Raw genomic sequence first — 10,347 nt, 5'->3', positions numbered from 1 at the left:
TCCTTGATTTAGTAGAGTTTGTGCATAATTAGATCTGTTCCCTCATTGTGCTGCGGAGAGCAGCAGTGATGGAGAGCGCGCGTGTGCATTTTATACGCTTGTTGGGTGTTTAGCGAAAGCATCTGTGATTTTTCCTGTCCCTTGTGATTAGGTAATTGGTCTAAATAGGAAGATTGGGCCTTCGCTTGGCCTAACAATGCTCCCGCTCCTTCGTGTTTCCATGTGCTGTGAGGGGAGCCACCAGCTGGAGCTGTGGCACCGCCTGCGGCCTACCCGCAGCTTGAGGCCTGTGGGGGGCCGGGGGCCAAGCACCATGGTGCCTGCAGGGCCCTGGGGGGCAAGATGGAAGGGAACACCACAAGTGTCACCTCTCCTGTCCTGGTAAGCAACACGGTCTTGTGGGTGCCCCGGTTCTGCTGCCCTAAAGTGGCTGGTGGAGGGCACGGGGCGGTCATGTTGAGGTGCAAGTCCCTCAGGGTTGGGGCAGCCTGTTCCCGTGCCTCACCGCCCTCAGAGGAAAGAATTTCTTCCTCCTATCTAAACTAGAAGCACCCCCTGTTCTGGTGGCTCAGAGATGAGCCGGTAACCAGCAGTGTGATGATGCATTGTGTCTCCCTCTGGGGTTTGTGTAGACCCTACTATAACATGGCAAAGCTTCCCCTGGAGCATTCAGGAGCCCTTGTGCAGCACAAGCAGGGCCCCAAGTGTCAGACTGGCACTAGCCGTGGGCTTTGGGCTGCGGTGGTGGTGGGACCTGCTGGTGCCTCCGAGCCAGACATGCAGGTGTCTTCAACACCATAAAGCAGCGGGGAAGTTTCTACGTGTGCTGCTGCGTGCCTGGAGGATTTTATTACAGAGTTTCTGGCCTCTTCCAGGTGCCCCAAGGCCTTGCAATGTCCCATGAGGGCTGCAGCCAACCCTTCCCCACTCACCGCAGATGGAGGAAAGGGGGCAGGTTCTCAGCCCAGCCTTCCAGCAGCCTAACATTATAAACTCTGGCAGGTTTTTGCAGCTCAGGCCCATCAGCAGGCTGTGCTGCCCATTAGCAGCTCATGAGAAGCGGGACCCGGGCTGCTGCAAACCACCACGCATAGCTGTTTGCTCAGCACCGACTGCTGAGCGCTTCCTTCGCTCCGGTCGGGCGTTTTGGTCTCCAGGCGAATGAGCTGCTGCAAACGTTCTGGGTGGTGGTGATTTTATTCTGTCTTGATGAATAAATTATGAAGTTGCCTCCGTGACTAATTGCTACCACTTGGACTGACTGTCCCTCTGGGTATGCAACGGGAGCAAGTATTTCTCTTTAAAATACACTTGCTGTGGATACATGAGTTGGGCAAAGCAAAACGCGCTCCTGGAGATGAGGAGGTTGCAGCGGAGGATGAGCCTCAAGCAGTGTCCCAGCTGGCCTGAGGCTTTGCAGAAATCTTTCAGGCTTTTGCTGCCACAGCCGCAGTGTGAGCTCTGCGTGCTGGAGGCTGCTGTAACACGCTGCTCGGGTCTTGGTTTGGTGCACGGGGCTTTGTGAACACGTGGGAATACCTTCATCTGAGTTTGTGTGTCAGGTTTGCTTCTGAATGGGTGTAGGCTGGAAACCAATGTGCTGCAGGATCCGTGCTTCAGGTAGGGCTGATGGAAAGCAGCTGGGGCCGATGCTTCCTGCACAGACCTGTGGAAGAAGGGGATGGTGTCAGGGAAAACGGTGAAGCCCAAAGCGTTGTGCACTGCCAGCTGCATTACTGGCTCTGCTGGGGCGTGGTTCCATGACCTGGTTCCCTCCCCTGTCCTTGCCTTGGGCTCCCCTTTTACCAAACACTGCTGGGTAGAGCTCGGCTCAGCAGGGCCTGAGTCTGGCCTCTTGATTTTGGTGCAATCATAAATCTAAGAGCAAGCTGCCGCAGCGTTCGCACCTCCATAATGGGAACCGATTGCCGAGGCGAGGCCAGGGGCCGCCAACACGGGCTGGCGGCCGCGGCGCTGGGCTCCTGCAGCGGGCGGAGGCGCTGGGTCGGGAATGATGAATTGGCAGCTCCCACGTTCCCGCGTCACGCTGGCAAATAAGCACTTTGTGCCGTCCCTCAGCTTCTAAATGACTTGGGAAAACAAGCAGCGGTCTTTTAAGCAACCATTTATCAAACCGTGTTCGCAGAAGAGGAGGAAACCAATTCCATGAGCCATTAGGCAGTCCCGCTCGCCGCCCTAACGCAGCAGCCCCTGTCTTCAGCTCTGGAGACCGGAGCAGGCTTTACAGCAGGTGAGGCACCCAAAGCATGCTGCTGTGGCTGAGCATCCCAATTAGGGGGGCAATTATTTCCTAGTGATGATTCTGCCACGTTCAGGAGGCCGAACCCTGCAACAGATGCTCTGCATGGCCACTGCAAAGCTTTGGTTTGGAAGCACGGGAGCAGCCCTTGTCAGAGCGAGGGCAGCACAGCTTTCTGCCCCAAACACCCTCCATGTGGTGCTGGGGCACTTCTGGCTGCATTTCCAGGCCTCAGAGAAGGAGTTGGTGTCCCTGGGAGCTCCTTGGTGTTTGCAGAAGGCATTTAGAAGGAAAAGAGCAAAAATCCTTTTGACTGTACCAGTCCAGGAAGTTTTAAGTTAATTTTGTGACTTTTCTGGCCACGAGTTCTGTGTGTCCTGTGTTTGCTGCCTCAAATACAGATACAAATACTGACCCATCCTAGGTTTCACCAGCATTGCTTTCAGGGTGTTCGGCTTGCCCGTGGCCTCTCCAAATGCTGCACGGCACCAAGAAGGGCACGTGCGTGGATCGCAGCGGGGAAGGGCTCATCCTGCTGCAAGCACCAGGCTCTGGGATGCCAGCAGAGCCCTTCCCTCCCTTCAGGTCTTTTCCTCTGAAATTCTGGGAATCTTTTTTGAGTTTTTCCTGGTTTTTGGAAGAGGGAAACCCATGGCTGGGTCACTGGGTGTAGGGTCCTGCATTTCCCTGAGCACCCCCATCTGCCGGCACCGCCGGAGGCTGCGGGCAGCAGCAGGGCACCCGCTTGCTCCCGGTCCCACCGTGACCGATGGGGGAGAAACCCCGGGAGCAGACAGCCATGGTGCTGCACGCTGCCCTTCAGCTGATGATGCTCTGCAAACCCTTCGGGTTTTTCAGCCCCGATCTCTCCCCATCCCCTGCACACAGCCGTCAGACGTGGCGCGTTACGAGTCCGCTCGCTCGGCTGTTGGAGATGAATAACCCCGCAGTTCCCATGGAGACTTGTCCCTCCTGCGGCATCGCCGCAGCACTTCACAGCCTTTTCAGGCTGCGACAAAATATGTTTTCCAGCACGATTTTAAAGGGGGGGGGGGGGGGGGGGGGGGGGGGAGTTATTTGCAATGGGGCGAGCTGGCGGGCATGTGTGCACTTCCTGCTACTTGCTGCTGGAGGGAGCTGGACATCGTCCTGTGGGCCAGGGGATGCTCTGCTTCATTCACCAGGTTTAGACGGATGAGGGCTCTGCCACCGGGCTTCACATGGCCACTGTACCCCTAGATCCCCTTCCCGGGGGGCATGGGCTTGCTGCTGGGATGTCCCATAGATGAAGTGATGCTCAGAATTTGTCCTCGATGCGTAAGAGGATCACGGCTCACTCTGCAGGGCGTCCTGGCTGGCACAAGGTGAATCCTGCTGCGTGAAAGCACCAAGGATCCTGGTTTGGGGTTCGCGATGCTGAGTTGTTGCTCCATAAAAGCTGCTCCCCCTCCAGCCTCTCTCAGCATTGCCTCCTGCGCTGGTCCTGTCCCAGCCCTGGCCTGCACGAGGGGCACAGCTTCGCTGCTGGAAGTGCCTTCCCAACGTCCGTGCTCTGAGAGAAGGGAGCGAGCATTCGGAGGAGGAATTTGTCCTTTGGGGCTGAAGTCATGGTTTATTTTTAACGTTCGGGTTTCGTAGTGCTGGCCTGGGACAGCGCAAGGGAAAGATCTTTCCTGGAAGGACTCGCAGCAGGCAAAACGAACCCTCCGCGCACCTGACGGGATTGGGAACGAAACTGCAAATGGCAGCGGAGAGTAAATAGCTGCGTCTTCCTCCCCAGAGTCTTTATTTTTATTTTTATTTTTATTTTTTTTTCAGGCTGAGCCAACAGACGGAGAGACACCGGGAGCTGCCGCTGAGGCTGCCCGGGAGGCACGCAGCCTCGCGCGCTGGCCTCGCGCTCCCTCCCCGCTCGCTTCCCACGCGGCGTAGCCGGGGCTGGCCGGGAGCCAGGCTGTGCATTTCGCAGGGAACTCGCAATTTCAATATTTCCTCGCGTCTGAAGCGGATCGAAAACAAACGGCAAAGGATAGCGCTGGCAAGCGAAATTTGGGAGAGAAAAATAACAAAACAAAACGAGCCCTTTCACTTTGAATTAAGCCTTTTACACTTGTGTCTGACGGTGTTTTAGTTAAAACCTCAAAACCTGTTTGAAATGAAAAGGCAAACTTGCGGGAACAGAGTGTTTTTGACCTTCTGGAAACTTTCTTCAGGTCATCTTGCAGGCAAAGCCTTGTCAAAATAGACGTGGCAGCGTACAGCTTGACCCCAATTTTGCCATCTCTGAGTTCGCTGATGGGGGAAATGTTCCTAGATGCGAAGCAAAGCTCACCTCGTGGACGGTTTGCCCCAAAGCATTTCTGTGCTGTGTCCATTAGAAGCTCTTCCAGCAGCTGCAAGGATCTGTTTGTGAACGTCAGGGTGATTTTTGCTGGAAATCAGCTTCAAAACCAAAGGAAGGCCTGGCAAAGTGCGCCGACAGGACAGGGTGCAAGATGCTGGCTGGCCAGGGAGGGTCCAAGTCTCAAGCAAAGAGCAGCAGCGTCTGGGGGCCTAAAAAGCGTGTGCCTTGAAATGGCAGGACATCATCCTCACCAGGCGCCCCGTCTCCATGCAGAGAGGGAATTTGGGGTGGTTTTGGGGCACTTTGGCAGCGGCTGGATGGGTTTTTTGTACAGCGGAGCGCTCCTGCTCCAGCTGGCAAGGAGTCTGTCTGTCTGTCTCTCTGGGCGCCCTGTCCTGGCCCTCCTCCCGTGGCAGCCACAACTCCCGGCTCCTCCAGACCTGCGAGCCCCCTCTCCTTTCCTATTCTGCTTTAAATTTCACGAGAAATAGATGAGTAAACACCGCGTACATTTGCGTGGGAGCAGCGGCGGCTTGCAGCTTTACGATTCCCCCCCCAGCTGTGATTCATTGCTTTTTACATTTTTTAATCTATTCCCCCGCTCCCCCCTCCCGCTCTCCCTCGCAGCCCAGCAGCTGTCGTTATCAGTGAAGGGACTCGGCGGTATTTTTGCCATGCTCTGCTTCTATTCATCGATTTGTTGAATGAAAACTATTTATCCGGGGCTGACGCGCGACCGGAGCCATCGGAGAAGCAGCAGCTCGGGGGGCGTTTTGCTCTGCATCGAAACAGCCCGGCCAAAACCCCGTGCCACGACGGCCCTCATTCCTTGTCCTAAATCCCAATTTCTGCAGCTTCTCCTTTTCTGCCACCCCTCTGGGGTCTGGGGTCCTGCTGGAGGCAAACCTGGGGCTCCTCCGGGACGTGTGGGCACGGGGGAGACCGGGAGGCAGCAGCCTCAGATTGCAGAGGCCGTTCCCCTTTGCATGATGCGGCGCTGGAGCAGCATCTGGGTGTGCTCCTTCACCTTGAAGTCTTTTGTTTTTTATTTCTTTATTATTATTATTTCAAATAAAATCACAGCAGTCGCTGGCTAAATACCTGAAATGACAGGCGCTGGTTTCCTGCCAGCGCTGCTAAAAAAAAAAAAAAAATCCCCGTCTTGTGCTCCGTCAATACCAGGGCAGGGCTTGAAGGACAGGTTTTGCCTGGGGAATGGGCTGTTGTCCCAGGGATTCAGGAGCCCTTTTTCCCACCCAGCAATGGGTCCTTTCTTCCGGGCACAATGAGCCCTCTCGCTGCCTTTCTTGCCTTTTCTTCCCCGGCTTTCCCACATTCTGTTCACACCTTCATGAATATTCAGAGGCCATTGGCCATATGAAGCTATTGAGAGCTCTTGTTAACACTCCTGCTAATGACATGCACCTTCAATGGAAAACAAAAACACAGATAAGAGCTTGTTAGCGGAGACCCTTGTTCCCCACCTAACAAGGTTTCCATTGACTCGGACACTTGTGGTGACACATTGCTTGCTCTCACTGTTGCCTCTTTTGGTTTGCGACTGGCTTTCACAGAGGGGGTTTTCTCCCCCCGCTCCCATTTTTTATTTATTTATTTATTTATTTATTTTGCTGTGCGGTTTTAAGCTAATTAAGGAAAAGGTCAGGGCTCCCCTACCAATGCCTGGCGGTGCGGGCAGGAGATGCTCGGCCACGGCGCGTGGGAACGCGGGGCCGGGAGCAGCATCGCTCAGCCCCAGCCCCAAATCCGCGGTCCCCAAGGGCTCCCTGCCCGGCCAGATGTCCCCGTAGGCCAAAACGCTGTCCCCAAGGTGATGAGGTGGCTCCAAAATGCTACCAGGCTCCTGTGCCGTGCTCTCAAGATGCTCCTGAGAAATGCTGTTCCCAATTCCTGGCTCTACAAAGAGAGCAGAGCCTCTGCTCCATCCTCTGGCTGTGCTTCGCGTTCCCCACGGCCACCGCTGTTACCCGCGAGGCTTTCATTAGGCCGGACCCACCCATTCGATCCTGCAAGATGCCTGCTTGGGGTTTTTTTTTTTTTTTTTTTGGCCACACCTCGTTATTTCTGCTATTATTAGGCCCTTGCAGCGTTGTTTGTCATCTTGTCGAGGCCCCTCGGTTTCTATGGATACTGCCTCCTCAGTGGCCAGGCTATCAATTAAAGACAGCTTCGGCTCCCAACTCTTCCTGAGGACTTCGCCAGGATCCAGAGAGAATTTCCCTGAAAAGCCCCGTTCAGCACGGCGTCGCCTTTCCGGTACCGGCCGCTCGGTTGCAGCTCAGCCTGCTCGGGTTTTCGAGGCGTCACCAGCTCGAGCGCAGGCTCACCTGCCAGGGAAATGAAATTGGGCAGCTGGTGGGAGGGGTTAATACGAAAACACCAGCTAATGTAGGTGACATATAAACAATAACGAGATCACCATCACAGCAATGTAAGTTAGAGGCATCGGTGAAAAAATCCCTGCCATGGAATCGAAGGTTTTGCTTTCTTGTCCTCCGCTGTGAATGCGCAAGGAGGGAAAGCCCGAGGCTTTTTTTTCTGCTTAATGCCCAGCTTCAGGACAGGAAAACATGCGATGCTGAGAGGACGAGTGTCTTCTGGCAATGAGACTGCTTGAAACTGTCTTTGTCTCCTGCTGAGTGGGACTGGGCTTGTCTGTGGAGACCTCACCTGTGCTCGTGCGGGCATTGCAAGGCTTCTCGGGATGGTTTTGGGATGAGAAACCCTGGCCAGAGCTAGAGAGGAGGCGCTGGTCCCATTCACCAGCTCTCAGATAGCTGCTTAATTTTTCTTTGCCTTTCTGTAACCATAAATTGTAGATATTTAATGGTTTCTTGGAGATCTCAGGAGGCATCAACCGGCCCAAGAACCCAAGCGCTGTTTGCGTTCACTCTCTGGGGAGAATTAGTGTCCCGGGGCCAGGAGGTAGCAGGAAAAAGGCTTTGATTTTGATTCGAGTTTTGGCTGGTGATTACAATTCTTTATATGCTCTAAACCAGTTTAGCTATCCCCAGGTAGATGCGTGCTGCCAGCAGTGCTGCAATATCCATCGAGGGCCGCCCAGAGGTATGAGGAATAAACTCGCGCGTTATTAGCTAATAGAGGAAAGTGATTCGATATGGGTCTCAGAAGCTGGAGTAGATAAATAGGATGATAAATGTTGGCATTAGCAGACGTGACCGACTCCTCTGTCTCTGTGATTTGGTAGTGCCCAATAATTAAATAGTTGGAGCCTAATGTATTTTAAACTAGAGCCGCAGCCCGTAAATCACGCAGATTATGCTCTTCCCCACTGCGTGCTCTGGCTCAGGAGGAATTCCCATTCCCGTGGTGCAGCTGCTGCCAGCCCCACTTAAACTACACATCCGTCGGGGCCAGGGATGGCAGCACTGGTCCCGTTGATACTCCTGGCCAGCAAACCCACCCCGGAGCCCTGCAGTTCCAGCAGGCAGCGGGCACAGCTCACTTCCAGCTCAGGAGGGCTGCCCCCATGGCCTTTCCAGCTCGGGGTGTCTCATTCTGGTTGGGGCAGCTTCACACCCGCCTGCAGGTGAAAACACACCTGAGATAAGTAACGACCCTAAAAAAAAACAGCTGAGAAACAGCCCAGGGGGATGAGGTGATTCCAAAACCCATGGTGCGTCGCGGCCAGAGCATCCCCTATGGGACCCCTCTGCATGCACGGGAAGGGCACCGGCACCTCCTGGAGATGAACGCAAAAACGATTCTGTGAATTTTGTCCCAGTTGTGGCAGAGCAATCGGTGATCCCAGTCTCATCTGTGTATTTACACCGAGGTTTAGTTTTCTTTGCAGCCAGATGACTACCTTGCACTAGTATGACGTCTCTGTCATACTTTTACATGGGTTGTCCAAGAAGAAAACCCAACAATTTCCAATGCAGCATGAAGCTGGATCAAGGTAAGAGTTATTTTTTCATCTTTATACAAAATTAGTCTCCATCTCTAATCCTTCTATTGGCCAGATATTATTCTCCTGCAGGAGGTAGGATGTATTACGTGGAGTTTCTCCATTAACATTTAGCAAAGGACAGATTTAAACATTTCCGTGCCATCCAGCCATTTTACACCTTTTAACAACGTTCCTGGATTAGCTCTGGCTTTCATTCGAAAATGTCTCTGCGATACCTGGCATTCGCAGACGCTGGTTTGCAAGAGCGCTGTCACGATGCCCCTGCCCACACGCAACGCTGCCTGGAACCACAGAGTGATAAAACCTCTCCTCGCTCTTCCTGGATGTAATTATTTCTAATAAAATCTATTTGTGCCTCAAATTCTTTCCTCTTCCAGCTCATGCATTTTTAAATAAAGCAGGTAATTCTGCTGTATTGTTGCAAGTTACGGCCACTGAGGTCTTCCTGCTGTTCTGCACATGATGACCACAAGAAACTTTTCTCTGAGGGAAAGTTTGAAGTCTTCCTGCCAACGACATGCTTTGCCATGGGTTTTAATTCTTAAAAAAAGCTTTAAAATATTTTAATCCTCCTCCTCTTCCTTTGCTAGCCCCATTGCCCAGCTAGGGGCTGCATCAGGCTGCGTCATGGCAAGCCTTTTACGTAGGTTGCCCGAGAAGGGAACCCAACAATTTCCAGCACATCTTGAAGCTGCATCAAAGTAAGAGTTATTTTTTATCTTTATACGGAGCTAGGTCCTGCCTGCAAGAAGGCAAGCCAGCCGTCATCCTCTGGGTGCTCACAGGTGTGAAAACCCACACCTTTTGTGTACAGCAAGGCTTTGGGGACCTCTTGGCTTGGATAGTGTTTGAGAACTGACCTTATTTTGTATCCCCCTCCCCCTGTACAATGTACTTTTTAAACACAGCAAGAGGGAAGGGGAAAAAAGGAGAGCTTTTCCTAGCAAGGAGATAAAACTTCCATCAAATTGGCCATGTCACTAGAGACCCAAAACTAATAAGTCAATCCTACATCTGTATAATAAACTCATTTATTAGGTTTTTATTTTAAGAGTTGGTGGTATTAATTAGATTGATATGGCCCATAAATCACTTGATTTGGCTGAGCCCTCAGATACTTGTAATTTAAATTAATACAAGTGCAGCTTAATTAATCTGATTAAATCCTGGGCCCAGCAAAGCACTCTTTGCAGCATCCAGGAGCACAGTGGTGGGGAAAATGAGTATTTTAAGGTAACTCAGTGTCCTCAGCAGAGGGTCAGGCGGCTTGGCTGGTGAATTGAGGGACAGAGCTTCAGAAAAGGCAATCCATGAAAACCGCGCGATGAGCGAGGTAAGAGGCTAGGTGTGCAAACCCAAGCTTGAGCCTGAGCTGGGAGTGAGCATAAGCCACAGCTTGGCCTCGTCTGTGGGCATCAAGTAAATTTTTCTCTCCCTCCAGAGCAGGCCGGTGTGGAGGGAGGATGCCCTGACCCACTCCTCAACCCCCTTCCCAGCAAGAGAACTGGACTCGATGATCCTCATGGGTCCCTTCCAACTCGGGATATTCTAAGAGCATCCTCTGGCAACATTTCTGAACACTGATATTCTGAACACGACTATCTGGCGGCGTTTCTGGATACAGGATCACATTAGTAGTGATTCTATTCTCTCTTGCTGAAGGCACCCAGAGCCCATCTGCTTCCTAGCCTGGAGGGTGCCAGCCCCTGGCCGGGTGAATAGCACCAGCTAACCGCCCGGTGTTTCCTTCTCTTTTCTTCCAGAATGCTCTGGGTTGACAGCTCTCAAGAT

General features: G+C 52.9%; 1 long non-coding RNA gene across 1 annotated transcript; it reads left to right on the top strand.

Moving 5' to 3' along the window:
- LOC121076046 lies at positions 1-8,904 on the top strand. Its single transcript, XR_005823308.1, has 4 exons — positions 1-381; positions 7,640-7,691; positions 8,428-8,544; positions 8,626-8,904. It is a non-coding gene; the product is annotated as an uncharacterized LOC121076046 (long non-coding RNA).
- Positions 8,905-10,347: the final 1,443 nt, after the last annotated feature.

Source organism: Cygnus olor, chromosome 11 (assembly GCF_009769625.2).
Source record: "Cygnus olor isolate bCygOlo1 chromosome 11, bCygOlo1.pri.v2, whole genome shotgun sequence".
Lineage (NCBI taxonomy): Eukaryota > Metazoa > Chordata > Aves > Anseriformes > Anatidae > Cygnus > Cygnus olor.
Note: the sequence above shows the minus strand (reverse complement) of the source record. Positions and strands in the feature narration are given on the sequence as shown.